This window comes from Zalophus californianus, chromosome 5, assembly GCF_009762305.2.
Source record: "Zalophus californianus isolate mZalCal1 chromosome 5, mZalCal1.pri.v2, whole genome shotgun sequence".
NCBI lineage: Eukaryota > Metazoa > Chordata > Mammalia > Carnivora > Otariidae > Zalophus > Zalophus californianus.
Genome location: NC_045599.1, coordinates 50085545 through 50099561, shown reverse-complemented (window position 1 = coordinate 50099561; position 14017 = coordinate 50085545). Strand labels below are relative to the sequence as shown.

The 14017-nt window shown below is 43.5% G+C and overlaps 1 long non-coding RNA gene across 2 annotated transcripts; it reads left to right on the top strand.

Annotated features, from left to right (window-relative positions):
• Window positions 1-10941, top strand: LOC113929524. Of its 2 annotated transcripts, XR_003522227.1 has the most exons (5): window positions 1-208; window positions 4588-4755; window positions 6329-6507; window positions 7495-7623; window positions 10716-10941. It is a non-coding gene; the product is annotated as an uncharacterized LOC113929524 (long non-coding RNA). The 2 variants fall into 2 exon arrangements; XR_003522226.1 differs by lacking the exon at window positions 10716-10941 and having other exon boundaries at window positions 7495-8102.
• Window positions 10942-14017: the final 3076 nt, after the last annotated feature.

Below are 14017 nucleotides of genomic sequence, written 5' to 3'. Positions count from 1 at the left end.
GCTCTGTTGAGCAGGGACCCAGGAGTCACAACCTCTTTGTTAAAACTGACAAAAGAGGTGGGAGATAAACTCTAGGAGGAACGGAATCGGGGTGATTTAACCTGCCGAAGGGGAAGCTGGAAGGGAACAAAATCACAGGCTTCATACATATGAAGAGATATTATAATAGGGGATGCTGAGCAGCTGTTCCGGATTCCTCAGAGGGAAGGTAAGAAATGGGTTTTAATAGCAACAAAAGGGTTTGCAGGCATTTGAGTATGTTGGAGAGAAGAGACATTAAGACAGAAAATCTGAGTTCTAATCCCTGCTCCTCCCTTAGCCAGCTGACTAGCCCGGGGAGCCCTGTTTTCTAGGAAATGGGAACGGGATCGCCACCACCCCATGTAGCACCAGAGGAGTAACATTAGAGTGAAAAAGAATGTGAAGCACAAAAGTGCACTGAGAAAGTAAAGAGCTTCAGCACAAGATCAAGGATTATCATCTCAGTTTTGGCGAGCCACAGTGAGTGGTTGCTGGTCATTTTCAACAGTAGTGCCCTGATTCACCTGGCAACCTCATGGGGTAGAACGTCTTCAGCTCTGCACACACGTTTACTTCTCAAAAACAAACAGACTGTGTGTGTATGTGTTGTGTTTTTAGAGGTGTATTTGTAGACACAGAGGATCCTGATAATGTCACTTTTCAAACTCTCTGGCGGAGGCTAGTTTAGACCTACAATCATAGTAACACCATAAGAAACACTGAAGTGTATGAGGGGTTACCTTGGTGTATAGGTCTTATTAATAAATAGTGATGTCCAGAACTCTCTCACAAGGGAGCTTTCCCAGTCCTTGCTAAAACCACCAAAACATAATATCCCAGCAGCTGATATTATTTTATATTTGGAACACCCAAAAGATCCCATGGCAAAGCTATTATATGTAAGAATAAAATAGCAGATTATAAAATCAATGTACCAAAATTAGTAGGCTTTATATATACAAAGAGAACCAGTTAGAATGGGAGAGAATGCCCCATTTATGATATCAAAACACATAAGTGCAAACTTAATAAGAAATGCCAAAAATCTGTATGGGGGAAACTACAAAGCATTCCTTTACGTCCCAAAAGTTGACTTGAAAAAGTACAGAAATACAGCACGCTTTGGCATATCAGTTATCATGAAGGCAATATATAAATTTAACACAATTGCAACATAAAATGTCATTGGAATTTTTGTCTGGCACAAAGTTCATTTGGAAGAAGAACAAACAATAGCCAGGGGGAGAAAACCTCAAAAAAAGAAAAGCAATGTGAGGAGGACAGGGAACTGGCTTATATAAAATAAAACCTCTATAAGTTAAAAAGCAGCATGGCATTGGCCCATGACTAGAGAAACCAATGGAACAGAATAGAAAATCCAGACCTAGGCCTAACTGCACATGGAAATTTCATACACAATAAAGGAAGCATCTCAAGTCAGAGAGGAAAAATTCATGCTAACAGTGTGACTGGCTAGCTATATGAAAAAGATAAAATTGTCTCCATTTTTCACACTACACACTATATTAAAATCCAAATGGATTAGAGATTTACAGGTAAAACATAAACCTATGTATATACCTTAAGAAAACATATATAAATAGCTCTGGAATTAGAGAGAGGGGCAATTTTTCTCGCTATGGCTCAAATCCATAGAAAAGGTTAATAAATTTGATGACATAATAACCAAAAAGTTTTGTAGAGGTCAGAACACCATGAACAAAGTAAAATACCAACAGATGAACTGGGCAAAACTATTTATTGCTAAGATCACAAAATAGTATCTCTAAGAAAGAAAGAACTTCTAAGAACACAAGAATAAGGTCCAACAACCCTGTGAGAAAAACAGGCAAGGCAATGCCAGTGAAAATGTCAGAGTAAGAAATTGCAGGAGTGCACTCCTCCATGAGAGCAACTGAAACACTGGCCAAAAAATGTCAGAATCAACTTTTTCTAGAACTCTGGAAATGAAACAATAGCTGGCTACAACTTTGGGGCCACTCAATCAACAAAAAGGGCTGAATCTCAGTAAGAACAGTGAGCCCCGGGGCATTTTAACTTACCCAAGTCCCATGGCCTGTCCTCAGCCTAACAGTCCGCTTGAAAGTAACAGCCCACAGTCCCCGTACTGGTGCCGCTACCAGAGAGCAGAACCATCCTCATTTGCAGGGAACTGTCCTTGGTGATCTATCTGGTGCCTCTATGGAAGGTCCCTCTCAAAGGGCATGTTTTTTGTTCTGTTTCCTTTTTTAAAGATTTTCTTTATTTATTTGAGAGAGAGAGAGAATACGAGTGGGAGCGGAGGGGAGAGGGAAGAGGGTCAGAGGGAGAAGCAGACTCCCTGCTGAGCAGGGAGCCCGATGCGGGGCTCGATCCCAGGACCTCGAGACCGTGACCTGAGCTGAAGGCAGACACCCAACCGACTGAGCCACCCAGATGCCCCTCAAAGGGCACATTTTATCTCCCCTAACTGGAACACACCCAACACTACAACCACTACCCAAGGGGCATTTGTCAAAAACATTTACAATGTTGTAAAAACATTTACAATTTACAAATTGGAAGAACAGATTAAAAAGCATAGAGAAGGGGTGCCTGGCTGGTTCAGTCAGAAGAGCATGCGACTCTTGATCTTGGGGTCATGAGTTCAAACCCCATGTTGGAGGTAGAGATTATTTAAATAAATAAAAACTTCTTAAAAATTCTTAAAAATAGGGGCACCTGGGTGGCTTAGTCGGTTAAGCATCTGCCTTCGGCTCAGGTCATGATCCCAGGACCCTGGGATCAAGCCCTGCATCGGGCTCCCTGCTCAGCGGGGAAGCCTGTTTCTCCCTCTCCCTCTGCCGGCCGCTCTGCCTACTTGTGCTCTCTATCTCCCTGTCAAATGAATAAATAAAATCTTTAAAAAAAATTTTTTTTTAATAAAAAGCATGGAGAAAAGTCTAGGAAATATTACCCTTGGGGCATAAGGGCTTTGAAAAGTTCAAACGTAGGGGTGGGGGATGGGTTAGCCTGGTGATGGGTATTAAAGAGGGCACGTACTGCATGGAGCACTGGGTATTACACACAAACAGTGAATCATGGAACACTACATCAAAAACTAATGATGTAATGTATGGTGATTAACATAACATAATAAAATTTAAATAAATACATAAAAAGAAAAGTTCCAACGTATTCCCGATAGTCTGGAAAGCCACACACACAAACGGGACTATGCACGTGTTCAGGAAAGACCCGAGAAGGCCTTCCATCCTCGCTCCTGGCTGATCCTGACTCTATGCATGCACAGGAAGTGAAGACTAAAGCAGAGTTACAAACTGCCTGGCTGAGGACTGAAGGAGCACCCCAACACACACACAGCCCCTGGGCAAAAATTCGGAGATATTTGATATCCAAACACTGAAGGAAATCTATGTCCACTCAGTGCCTGACCACGAAGCTAACAGAACAGGAACTTCGGGGGTCAAAAATGACAAAAATACAGACTTAAACTCTGGCTCAGAAAAGCCCCTAAAAAGCCAACAACAAAAACAAGCAGAAACAACAAACCCTGTCGAAGATGGAGAATCTTATTTCCAAAGTCACAGATTATAAAGTTCAACCTGTCCAGTTTTTATTTAAACATTGTGAGATATGGAAGGAAACAAGAAAATGTGGTCCATACACAGGGGGGAAAAAAACACTCAACAGAAACTGTCTCTGAGGTAGCCCGGACACAGGAGTCACTAGAAAAAGATTTTGAGTCAGCTATGTTAAATGTGTTCAAAGAGCTAAAGGATATCACAAGGACAGTGTCTGACCAAAAGGAGAATATCAATAAAGAAAGAAATTATTAAAAGGAACCAAACAGAAATTCTGGAACTGAAAAGTACAATAACTGGAATTAAAATTTTACTATCTAGGGGCACCTGGGTGGCTCAGTCATTGAGTGTCTGCCTTCAGCTCAGGTCATGATCCCAGGGTCCTGGGATTGAGCCCCGCATCGGGCTCCCTGCTCGGCGGGAAGCCTGCTTCTCCCTCTCCCACTCCCCCTACTTGTGTTCCCTCTCTTGCTGTCTCTGTCATATAAATAAATAAAATCTTTAAAAATAAGATAAAATTTTACTACTTAAAGATAGGTCAATTGAGATTACATAGTCTGAGAAAATAAAAGGAAAAAGAATGAAGAAAAATGAAAACAAAATCTAAGAAACCTGTTGTACACCATCAATCATACCAACAGATGCACCATGGGAGTCCCAGAAGGAAGAGAGAGAGACAAAGGGAAAGAGAGAATAATTGAAGAAATGAAGGCAAAAAAAAAAATTGGCAAAGCCCCCCCAAATCCTTAACCTCAAACAAAAAATTTTCATTAAATGCCCTGCATTACTTAAAGAGATTTACTGTCACCGTGTCCCCACAGTTAGGAAAAGTACGGCTATGAAGAAGCCAACAAAGAATTAGTGCTTTGTAAAACCACACTGGAACCTAAGCCCTTTCTTCTAGAAATAAGCTTAGACTCACTGCCAAGAGCTCATTAAGCTCCTTCCTTTTGGCATCATCTTCTTCTGTTCTTGCTGACAGGAAAAACTTCTGTCATGTCCCAGCCGGGTGTGGAAAAATACCACCAGGAGGATTCAGTTCTCAGAGCAAGAGTTCTCAGCTGATCACCAAAGCAGATGATCACCCAAAAGACAGAAACAAACCACGGGCTGTCATCACTACAGGACAGCAAAACAACCGGCTGCACAGGTCAGTCTAAGGACTTCTTTTGATCTCATGAAACCTGGGGGCGGGGGGCGGGGGGGGGGGAGGATTTGCACTGTACTGACTTTTTCTTTTCTTCTCTGAGTTGACAGAGCTGATGAGGGCTGTGGCATCACGTGGCTATCGCCACAGTGTGTACTGATGAAGCCTCTCAAACTGTTGGTCATCTGATTTACGTTCAAATGCCCTCTCTCAGTTCCTGAGAGATTGGCACAAGGAGATCCGGCATCGCTTCACATTCAGAGAGCTGCTCAATTAAATCGCACACTGCAGGGGGGGCGGGGCGGTGGCAGGGGGGCGGGGGGGCGCGACCCGGCGGATACCCCGGGTATCCCGGGGTCGGAGCAGCACCAACTTCCAGCACGGCAGAAAGCCTTCCCCCAGATGCAAGGAGATGGGCTCCATGCCCCTGCTCTTTTCTACCTTGAGTATGTCTCCTGACAGCTTCTTAGCAATCAACAGATCTTTCTAATTCAACACGGTAAAGACCCTTTCTCCAGAAATAGGGTTGAGTTCAGAAGGGCTGGAGACAAGTGTAAAGGTTACGTTAATCCTAAAGCTGAATGCTTTTCCCATTTTAGAGGGCTACTTTCTTGTTTTATTGTTACTGCTTTCCTGTTAGTTTTTCTTAAAAACAATTATTTTTTTCTTTTTTAAATGGTGTTATGTCTGGAAAATCCGAGAATGGGGTGGGGGTGGGGGTGGGAGTGTATAACCAGGTTAGGGTTGAATCACACCTGACTCACGAGTATACTCTCTGCAAGGGGCCTCCCTGCCTCACCGGGCTAGGACATGAAACACAGACTGCCTACTTACATGACTTTGCTGCATGAACATGGGCAGCCGCACCTCTCTGTGCCTTGGTTTCTCACTTGAAAGAGGGGAAGAATGAGTATTTACCTAACGATATTGAGGAATGGCACATACTAAACATTTTATAAATATTTTTGATTATTGATGTTGTTACAACAATTGTTATTAGACTATGAGCACCTTGAATAGGAGCACTAGGTCTAATTCTCCAGGGTGTGGTCCCCAGGACATAGTTGGTGCTCAATAAATACTGAGTGGGTGGTTGAATGAAGGAATAACTGGAAAACTATTTAAATGAGGAAGCAGCAGTGAGAATAAGAATGCAACCCATAGTCCCACTGAGTGTAAGTTTGGAACTTCCTAGATCTTTCTGGATAGATATTCACTGATGTTTGTATGTCCAGTGCAAAAGGAGTATGTGTAAATAGGAACAGGGGACAATGGTGAGACTCCATGTTTTTATTTAAATGTTTATTTATTTATTAATTTATTTGATGGGGGTAAGGAGGGGCAGAGGGAGAGAAAGAATCTCAAGCAGACTCTGTGCTGATCAGAGAGCCCAACACGGGGCTAGATCTCATGACCCTGAGATCGTGACCTGAGCCGAAACCAAGAGTCGGACCCTTAACCGACTGAACCACCCAGGCGCCCCATGAGACTCCATGTTTTATATCTGTTGATGTAGGTATTACAAGAATGTATTAATTTGTATATTGGATGCAGAAAAGCGGTGGTGTCTGTCCAGCTGCAGGTGCTGTAACTGAAGCTACCGCTACTGGTCAGGTTGCCACCAGAAGAGTTGCCTCAGAAAGAAGTTGAAAACCACTGAGGACCAGGGAAGAAACTGCTGAGATGCTTTCCCTGGGACAGCCTTGCCAGGAGCCACCATGGGTCCCACATCGGGAGCCACATACCCAGTGACAGGTAGGGAGGCCGCTGTGCTGCTCACCCCAGGCATCTCTGGTTCCAGTGTCTTCCCCTAAAGAAAGAGACTGGCGGGCAGTGGGCCAGCCCAGTCACACAGAGCTTAGGTTCTTGGTGAAGGATGTGGGTCCATGTCCCCACTTTTGTACCCGATAGTAGGTGAAGGAAATCTCCTGATTACCCATCACCATTTAATCCCTTACTTGTTCGTGTTTTTTTTTTCTCCTTAGGGATTAAAATGATGGTACTACAAATCAGGAAAATTTGTTATAAGATATATATTCCTTTTTTTGCCAGAAGCTCACTCCGTAAGCATGGGCAAGTTACTGAACTTGGCCTTCTTCTAACATGGTTTTTCCCATCTATGAGGACGGGCTCCCTTCCCATTAAATATGGATGGTGTTGATCTCTACCTGCTGACTCTCCCCTTTGTGTTGGTGTTTTGTATTCATGGAAGCCCAGCAAGGAACAAAATATAGAATTCAGCGCAGAGCTTCTGTTCATTGGGTTTTCATTTAAAATTCAACAGGTAGATAAGGTGGCTCAGGGGAGGCAAGTAATGGCATACAATAATGATGCTTGGGTGTGGGCTGCCAAGGACTCTGAGGGCCAAAGGATGATCTTTTCAAAGAAAGATAGTCTGGGGGTGCCTGGGTGGCTCAGTCGTTAAGCGTCTGCCTTAGGCCCAGGTCATGATCCCAGGGTCCTGGGATCGAGCCTCGTATCGGGCTCCCTGCTCAGCGGGGAGCCTGCTTCTCCCTCTCCCACTCCCCCTGCTTGTGTTCTCTCTCTCACTGTGTCTCTCTCTGTCAAATAAATAAATTAAATTAAAAAAAAAGAGAGAGAATCTGAAGATGTGAACAGTGTGTACCAAGGTCACACTAAGTGAGTTTTACAGCTCCCAAAGTCAGGGGCGGGTGAGCTATGCAAACACAGTCAACACTCATTTGCCTGGAACCAGACTGGTATTTTTGTGCTCATCTTTAGGAGATGGAGACGAATGGACATGATACAACTGCATCTGGCTAATTTATCCAAAAGGCAACTAAACCAACAGCATAATATCAAGTACTTCATGTGCAAAGATGATGCTAAGTCCTGTCAGAAACTACAAAGGTACTAAGCAAGATCCCCGCCCTCAAAGAGTTGACTAGATTGTTGATGAAACAGACCTATTAAAAATAAAAGATGGAATTAAACAATCGCATCAGATAGGTGTTAAGGACTGGTATCCACTAAAAGGACTGAGGATCTACAGGCGGGAAGACCTGATGGGGTACTTGGAAGGTTTTGTAGCAAGCTGGAGTTTTGGCCAGATCTTGCAGACTGGATTGAATCTGGGTCAGTGGAGAGGAAGAAGAAAAGCGGTGGTGTGTGGGAGCCAGCTGACACCGTCTTGTGAGGTCTGGTGGTTACCTTTATCAGGAATACTGTCAGCCAATTGTTAAATGCAGCCATTACTAAAAATTAAATTACAAAATCTTAAAATTAAATAAATTACACCTTTTAGATTATATTTATAATATATTACTTAATATGATAATAGATAATATAGAATTAATATGTAATTGAACATTATCTAAATAAACACTCAGAACTCATTGCTTCTTCATTATTTTACTGCATTTTACTGTAATCTGTGCTCTTCAGGATATTTACATCTATGGTATCTATATGGTAGACATACTATATAATAATACACAGCATTAATATATATTGTATACATAATATATATATAATAATATTATATAATGTGCTACTGCACAGCTCTTCCAAATTTCTTCCATGCTGGGAGGATTTACATAGCAGAAATCTGCAAATGCTATGAATCAGGGCTTGATCTATTGCTTGGTTGGTTGTTTAGACTTAAGAAAGTAATGGAAAAATCTTAATAATGTAGATTCAGCTTTAAAATATATCATATCGGGGGGGTGCCTGGCTGGCTCAGTTGGAAGAAGCGACTCTAGGTCTTGGGGTTGTGAATTTGAGCCCTGTGCTGGGTGTAGCGATTACTTAAAAATGAAATCTTAAAAAAAAAAATCATGTTGGTAGTTGGCACCAAAAACTTGAAGAAATCTTCTAGCACTTGAAAACTGTTATGTGGTTCAGCAAAGTCCCTCACACCATTGATGAACAGTAACATCCTAAAACACTTATTTATGTAAAAAAAAAAATATATGTCAGCCAATACTCACAGCAGAACTAGAGTGAGAAAGCCAGTTATGAAACATTCACCAGCACACCACGGGAGGAAGGCCACTTCATAAAGAAGTAACAGCATGTGCAAAATGGCAGAAGCTGAAACACTCATAGCGAAGGGGATAGTGTGGTGTGGTAGGAATAATGTGATGACCTATAGTCCTGGGTTCAAATTCCAGTTCTGCTATTTACTAACTGGGCGAACTTAGGGGGGCTGCATAACATTACTGAGCCTAGTGTTGTCACATGTAAGATAGATGATAAAGACCCCCATACCGTGCTGTTAGGAGAATTAGGAAGAATATAGTTTTAAATGCCTCAGACAGTGCACCCTGGGGCGCCTGGGTGGCTCCATTGCTTGAGCGTCTGCGTTTGGCTCAGGTCATGATCTCAGGGTCCTGGGCTCGAGCCCGCATCGGGCTCCCTGCTCAGCGGGGAGTCTGCATCTCCCTCTCCCTCTGCCCCTCCCTCCGCTTGTGCTCTCTCTGTCTCTCTCTCTCAAATAAATAAATAAAATCTTTAAAATAACAAAAAATAAAATAAATGCCTCAGCGGCTGATGCATATCACACACCCAATACAGATACTAATTTATAGTACAGTATTGTAAAACCCACAGAAAATAGTTTGAGAAATGGATTTATTTAAGGGTTGGGTGGAAGCATCATGTCTTGATTTCCAGGCAAGGAATGTGGAATTTACTGTGTAAACATGGGTGGGTCCCTGAAGGTTTCCGAACAGGACAGAAGGGTACATGAAATGCACCACGGGACAATGGAGATGGCAGTCGTTTATGTCCCAACCCTTCCTTCTACATGGACATCTAGTGCAGTGCTGAACTACAATTTTGGTATTAGTATACCTCAGAATGCTCTAATTCTTTAGAAATGTGTAATGTGTATCTAGTAGCTACAGTAATGCCCAGTGAAGCCAGAACACCGGGCCCACCCTCCCTATTTGTCCTCCCTGTCAGGCTTTCACTGAACTGATTGCCAAAACCTGTGGTTCTACTTCCTTAGCCTCTATTTGCTCCAAACCTTCCCCATGGTCTTGCCTTAGGTCAGTGGTTCACAGCCTTGACCTCACACTAGAATCACCGAGACAGCATTAATAAAACTGAGCCAGTGTCTGAGTCCTGCTTCCGAAGACTGCCGTTTAGTTGGTCTGAGGTGGGGTTTGAACACAGATATTTTGTTTTTGGTTTGTTTTTTTTGTTTTGTTTTTTTTTTGAACACGGATATTTTGAAAGCTCCCAAGGACTCTACCACGCATCCATGCCTTAGTCTATGTTCTGATTGTTTCTCATCTGAATCACTGCATGAGACATCTGCCTGGGCCTCCTGCCTCCAGTGTTGACTTCTTCAAATCCCTTCTTCAACCTGCTTTCAGAATGATCTCTCAAAAACACTCATCATGCCACTCTTGCCTGAAAACTCTCCAGTATCTCCTCAGTTCCTACCCAATAAAGCCCAAGCTCATTGACACCAACCTTCTCTAACAACACACACACACAAGCTCTAGTGAAAGGGTTATGACAACTCCAAGGGATAAAATTTGAACCAAAGTGATCTAGCCTGGGAAAGATGTTGCAAATTCAGATGTTTAAAGATATTTCCTAAACACTTTGTTCAAATATCCAGCCCCACGTAACTGCTGTGCAGTGCTGAAACGCCACAGAGAGTTGGGGAAGCGGGGGAACAAATCCAAGCACAGAAGTAGCACTCAGCCCCTGGGTCCCATGGCAAAGTGTGGGGAGATGGGAAGAAAGGATAGCTCAGCAGAGCCCAGGAGAGCCTGCTCAGTTCAACTTCTGACTCCCAAAATGTTATCTGATTTCCCTCCTGTTATGGACTGAATCGTGCCCCTCCCTAACTTCATATGTTGAAGTCTAAACCCCCCAGGACCTCAGAATATAACCTCATTTTTGATATAAGATCTTTTAAGAGATAATCCAGTTAAAATGAGATCATTAGGGTGGGTGCTAATTCAGTATGACTGGTATCTTTATAGAAAGGGGACACCTGAAGACAGGCGCGCAAACAGGAGAGCACTGTGTGAAGACAGAGGCAGAGATTGGGGTGGCGGTTCAACAAGACAAAGAATGCCAGACACTGCAGCAAACCACCAGAAGTTAGAGGAGAGGCCGGGAACGGATTCTCCCTCAAACCCCTCAGAAGGAGCCAACCCTGCCAACACCTCCATCTTGGACTTTGACCCCCAGGACTCAGAGACAATAAATTTCTATTGTTCAAACCACCCAGTTTGTGGTATTTTGTGGTGGCCAACCAAGCAAAGTAATACAACTCCCAAGTCAGCTTCTTGATCTACCCCTGCCTATCTCTCCTGCCACATCCACCTCTCACCCCCAGGCTTCATAACGCAGCCATATCAATTGACTTCAAGTTCTCCAGTTGTAGCATGTTCCGTGCCTCTGGGCCTGTGCCCACGCTGCATCCTCTACCTGGAGTGCCCACTCCCAGCCCCCTCCACCTGGAGGGTACCCAGGAGTCCTGGAAGGCTCAGCTCAACCCTCCTTTCTTCCGTTTCCCTGGTCACTAAGCTCTTCTCCCTCCCAGCCAAACTTCCACAGAATTAGCCACTCGTCCACTACTGCTGTTTGGACCCAACATCCCTCCTCACGGCCTCAGCTCCATCTCTTACTCCAGCTACTGCTGCAGCTACTACCGCCAACCCCACATCAACCAGCTGCACACAGGTGTGATCTGACCACCCCTGTCCTCGGCCCATACTGCTTGCCCCTCACTGCCTGGCCCAGGCCTTCTCTGATGCCAAGAATGGAAACCCACAGAAACCAACTAGACACACACATGGGCCAAATGGAAGAAATACAGGGGAGGTGAACACTCTGGGGCTACCCAAGGATAAAGTTGCCCTTTCCATCCCCTGGGCAGGACGTTCTGACTCACTTTTCATCAAGGTCCTTAGAAATTCCAGTGAACTGAGCACCAGTGGCTGTGGCACTGGCCCACTCCACAAGCATCCTTGTGCACTGGCTTTCTCTCCTTCCCTGTTTCACTCCCTTGGTCCCTCCCTTTCTATGGCTCCCTTGAATCATTTCCAAATAAACTGCCTACATGCATGTGTCTATCTCAGGCTCCGTGTTCTGAGAAAGTCTAAGACATTGTGTTTATTTTGTATTGGATTAAACCCATGAAATTGCCAATATTTGACTGTTCTTGGCCTACAAAAATGGCAATTTCATATGGTCTGACTAATGACTGTTCGTTTGTATTTATGTCTTTTCCAACAGAATAGAAGCTTCTTGAGGTCAGGGGCAGTATCATGCATTTCTCATCCCCAACATCAACTACTGTGGCTGATACCCAGTGGTCCCTCGATAAATGTTGAATGAGTACGTAGTGATCTTCCTGATGTAGGTAAGGAACAGATTAAGGGAAGGATTCTCCCTTAAGTTGACCTCTCCCTCACATTTTACATCAAATTAAATCAATATGAATGAAAGATTTAAATATAAAAAAGAAACAATTTTTTTAAATACTAAGAAAAAATGGATAGCCTAGTGGTGGAGACAGTTATTCGAACCAAAATTCTAAGGCAGAGTGGGAAGGGCTCCACTAACAGAAGCACAGAGCGCTAGAAATGTATCTAAGTCAAGCTTGGGGTTCCCAAGGAAGAGACCTCTAACCTGAGCTCTGAAAGACAAGTAGAAATTAGCCAGGGCAAGGGCTGTGAGAAGGGTGTTCCAGGCACAGGGAAGAGCCCGAGTCCCCTGGAAAAAATGAAATCAATGGTCTTGAAGCTCTCCCTGTAGATACTAACTGATCCATGGGGATTAAAATACCTTGCTTTGGGGAAGGGATGCCAAGTCTCTTACAAAGAGCAGCTGTCTCAACATCACTCATCATCAGGGCAATACAAATCAAAACCACAAAGACATACCATCTCACACCTGTCAAAAGGGCTAAAATTAACAACACAAGAAATAACAGGTGTTGGCGAGGATGCGAAGAAAGGGGTATTCTCTTGCACTGTTGGTGGGAATGCAAGCTGGTGCAGCCACTGTGGAAAACAGTATGGAGGATCCTCAAAATGTTAAAAATAGAACAACCCTATGATCCAACAATTGCACTACTAGATATTTACCCAAAAGATGGAAAAAAATACAGAGGTGCCTGGGTGGCTCAGTCAGTTAAGCATCTGCCTTTTGCTCAGGTCATGATCCCAGGGTCCTGAGATCGAGTCCCACATCAGGCTCCCTGCTCAGCGGGGAGCCTGCTTCTCCTTCTCCCTCTGCCCCTCCCGCTGCTTGTACTCTCTGGCGCTCTCTGTCAAATAAATAAATAATTTTTTAAAAGATTGAAAAAATACAGATTCAAAAGGATACGTGCACCCCAATGTTTATAGCAGCATTATCAACAATAGCCAAACTATGGAGAGAGCCCAAGTGTCTATCAACTGATGAATGGATAAAGAAGAAGTGGCGTGTGCGTATATATATATATACACACACACACACACACACATATATATATACACACACACACAAATATATATATACATATATATGAATAATAATATTACTCAGCCATCAAAAAGAATGAAATCTTGCCATTTGCAATGACAGGAGGGAGCTAGAGGGTATTTATGCTGAGTGAAATAAGTCAGTTAGAGAAAGACAGGTACCATATGATCTCACTCATATGTAGAACTTAAAAAAGAAAACAGATGAACATATGGGAAGGGGGAAAAGAAAAAAGGAGAGAGGGAAACAAGCCATAAGAGACTCTTAATGATAAACGAGGGTTTCTGGAGGGAGGTCGGTGGGGGATGGGCTAGAGGGGTGATGGGTACTAAGGATGGCACTTGTTGTGATGAGCACTGGGTGTTATGTGGAAGTGATGAATCACTGAATCCCACTCCAGAAATCAGTATTGCACTATATGCTAACTACCTAAAATTTAAATTTAAAAAAAATGCATTTATTAAGTAAATAAATAATAATAAATTAAAAATTAAAATAAAGCAAAAACAAAAACCAGCAGCCGTTTTCTTGGGGCAGGAGCTCAGAGTTAGACTTGGAATCCGTCCATGCTCTCCTGATGGGGGTGGACTGGGATCCCCGTGTGAGGTTAATGGTTGCTGGATGCCAGGGTTATTGTAATCTCAGTCCACACACTGGCCCTGGCTGTGACAAGTAACAGGAAAACTGGCCTGGCCCACATGTGAAGGGGCATCCTGACTCCACGGTTACATCCTGCACCAAATATACATTTATAAACACTCTCCATTCTCAGGATGCCTGCGTGGCTCAGTCGGTTAAGCATCTGCCT